Genomic DNA, 3,718 nt, shown 5'->3' on the forward strand with positions numbered 1-3,718 from the left:
TTGTGTTCACACCTTTAGAGTTGCTTTAGCTCAATTTTAGAGCAAAGCTCCCCCTAGATGTGAGATCCCCCCTAAGAGGGATGAACTAACCTTGGGTTTTGTCGATGATGACTTCATGTAGGTGTTGAAGATGTGGATGCTCGATGTGGATGTAGATCCTTCGGAGCAATCCTTTGGAGTGAGTACTTTCAATACCTACGCGGGTTAGTCCCACAAGGAACAAACAAGGATATCCATAGACATAGAGTGATGCACACACAAGATGATTTCTATGAAAGCATTAGGTTACCTTGTCCCTTGTCTTACCAACAAGAGGGTTTGTGACTCCTTGAACTAGTGCAAGATGTGGAAGTTGATTGCACTTGTTCTTGCCAAAATGATAAGAGTGAGGTATGTTGGCGGAGTCACCCTCAAGAACTCTCTAGTTCTTCTTCTTCGGGATCCACATCATCTTGATGGGAATCCTTGGATTTGTAGTCGTACTTGATGAAGTAGAACTTGATGTAGTCTTGAGAACCCACTTGACCAAGGCCTTGGGTGCTTCTTCAAATGCATCAATTTCCTCTTGAAGCTTATCCTTGCCTTTTTGCTTGTGGTCTTGTGGTGGAAGATCATCTTGAGCTTGTGTCCCTTTGAAGGAAGTAGGATCATACTTCTCTTGTTGAGGAACAAACTTCGTCTTGGGGTATTGATCTTCTTCCCACTCAACTCCATTGGCATTGAACTTTCATTCAAAACCAACACCTTGGTTCTTCCGGTGCCTTCCTTGCTTGCGTACAATTTCCTCGAATTGGTTACTTCCAGCAAGGCTCTTGTAAACACCTTTCTCTATAATTCCCTTCAATAAGCTATTTTCTTGCTCAAGTGTAACTTGGCTAAGAGAATAATTAGTGGAATCAAGAGAACTACTAGAAGCAACAACATTAGATTTAGCATGATTATTGTTACTACTAGAGGAAGAATCTTTCTTGTTCTTGTTACTAGACTTGACTTGAGGCATGTAAGTGGATAAGAGTAAACACTTAGCAATGTAAGAAGAACTTTTCTTGCAAAGATCATCATTGATGGCCTTTAAGAACTCATGCTCTTGCTCAAGGTTGAGCTTTTTAAAACGTAATTTCTCATGAGTCCTTAAAAGTTCTTGATTATCTCCTAAGATAGTTTCATGAGCTAACTTAAGAGTGTTTAGTTCTTTAGCTAGAAACTCGATCTTCTCCTTATCATTGTCATTCGTTTTATCTTGATTAGCATGATTAGTTGATGTTTCATCATAGTATTCATCACTAGAGTTGTCAACAAGTAAATCATCATCACCTAACAAGTCATCTTCATCACTATTGAAATCAACATACTTGGGGTGTGATATCTTTGGGCCTTTAGCCATGAAGCATCTTCCAAGTCCTTCATTTGGTGAATCAAATATGTCGTAGGAGTTTGTTGACACAAGTGCTAGACCGGCAACACCTTCATCTTGAGTATATTCGGAGTCGGAGTGATAGCTTCTCTCGGAGTGATTGTCGGAGTCAGAGCCGGATACCTATTCACCAACATGAGCTTGATGTCTTCGTTTTGTGTAGCTCCTTGATGACTTGTCCTTCCTTTCCGAATCTTTGCTTCTTCGGGATGTTCTTCGTTCATAACGATCATCTCTACTCCTTCTGTCTCTTGATGGTGATTCTTCTCTTCTACTTCTTCTTTTTGGAGAATCTTCTCTTCTCTTGTAGGGTGTCGTACACTCATTGGAATAGTGTCCGGGTCTTCCACAATTGTAGCAATTTCGCTCTCGACTAGAAGATCTTTTGTCATTGTAGGACCTTGACTTGGAACTTCTCTCTTTGCTTCTACTCTTGTAGAAGTTGTTGAAGTTCTTCACCATTAGGCTCAATTCTTCATTGAAGGTTTGTTTCTCACTTGATGATGTGGGAGCTTCACATGAGGCTTTGTAAGCACTACTTGACTTGTTATGGAGCTCCTCCTTATCCTTGAGTGACATCTCATGAGCAACAATTCTTCCAATGACTTTCGTTGGCTTGAGATCTTTGTAATTGGGCATCATTTGGATCAATGTGCAAACGGTATCATATTTTCCGTCCAAAGCTCTTAGAATCTTCTTGATGATGAATTTGTCGGTCATCTCTTCACTTCCTAAGCCGGTGATCTCATTTGTGATAAGAGCAAGCCTAGAGTACATTTCAGCGACACCTTCACCATCCTTCATTTTGAACTTGTCAAGCTGACTTTGAAGCACATCCAACTTGGATTCCTTGATGGAGTCGATACCTTCGTGCATATCAATCAAAGTATCCCAAATTTCCTTTGCATTCTCAAGACGGCTGATTTTGTTGAATTCTTCGGGGCACAATCCTTTGAAGAGGATATCACAAGCTTGAGCATTGTATTGCAGCATCTTCAACTCTTCCGCGGTAGCTTCATGATTTGGTTCTCTACCATCAAAGAATTCACCTTGCAAGCCAACACACAATAGCCCATACGGTGGGGTTATGTCCAAGAATATGCATTTTCATCTTATGCTTCCAACTAGCAAAATTAGTACCATCAAAGTAAGGACCTCTACAGTGGTAGTGTCCCTCGCTAGACGCCATACTCTCCTAGGTTGTGAAACCAAGGCTATGACTTCCAAAAGCTATGAAAATCAAGGCAAATGGAGACCAAAGCTCTGATACCACTTGTAGGATCGAAAGTATGTCTAGAGGGGGGGTGATTAGACTACTTGACCAAATAAAAACTTATCATTTACCCAATTTTAGTTCTTGGCAGATTTTAGCAACTTTGGACAAGTCAAGCAATCTTAACACAATTCAAGCAAGCATGCAAAGAGTATATGAGCAGCGGAAAGTAAAGCATGCAACTTGCAAGAATGTAAAGGGAAGGGTTTGGAGGATTCAAACGCAATAGGAGACATAGATGTTTTTGTCGTGGTTCCGATAGGTGGTGCTATCGTACATCCACGTTGATGGAGACTTCAACCCACGAAGGGTAACGGTTGCGTGAGTCCACGGAGGGCTCCACCCACGAAGGGTCCACGAAGAAGCAACCTTGTCTATCCCACCATGGCCGTCGCCCACGAAGGACTTGTCTCACTAGAGGTAGATCTTCACGAAGTAGGTGATCTCCTTACCCTTACAAACTCCTTGGTTCAACTCCACAATCTTGTCGGAGGCTCCCAAGTGACACCTAGCCAATCTAGGAGACACCACTCTCCAAGAAGTAACAAATGGTGTGTTGATGATGAACTCCTTGCTCTTATGCTTCAAATGATAGTCTCCCCAACACTCAACTCTCTCTCACGGGATATGGATTTGGTGGAAAGAATATTTGAGTGGAAAGCAACTTGGTAAAGGCTAGAGATCAAGATTCATATGGTAAGAATGGAATATCTTGGCCTCAACACAAGTGTAGGTGGTTCTCTCTCTCAGAAAAAGTAAGTTGAAAGTATAGGTTTGTTCTGATGGATCTCTCCATGAATGAAGAGGTGGTGGAGGGGTATATATAGCCTCCACACAAAATCTAACCGTTACACAACTTGCCAATCTTGGTAGGACCGAATTGTTAAACTCGGTCGGACCGATTCAGCAAAGCTAGTGACCGTTAGGGTTTTTCGATGGGACCGACATGCAACTCGGTAGGACCGATATGATTAGGGTTAGGGCATAACATAATCTAGGTGAGACCAATTACACAAACTCGGTGAGATCGA

This window comes from Triticum aestivum, chromosome 7A, assembly GCF_018294505.1.
Source record: "Triticum aestivum cultivar Chinese Spring chromosome 7A, IWGSC CS RefSeq v2.1, whole genome shotgun sequence".
Taxonomy (NCBI): Eukaryota; Viridiplantae; Streptophyta; class Magnoliopsida; order Poales; family Poaceae; genus Triticum; species Triticum aestivum.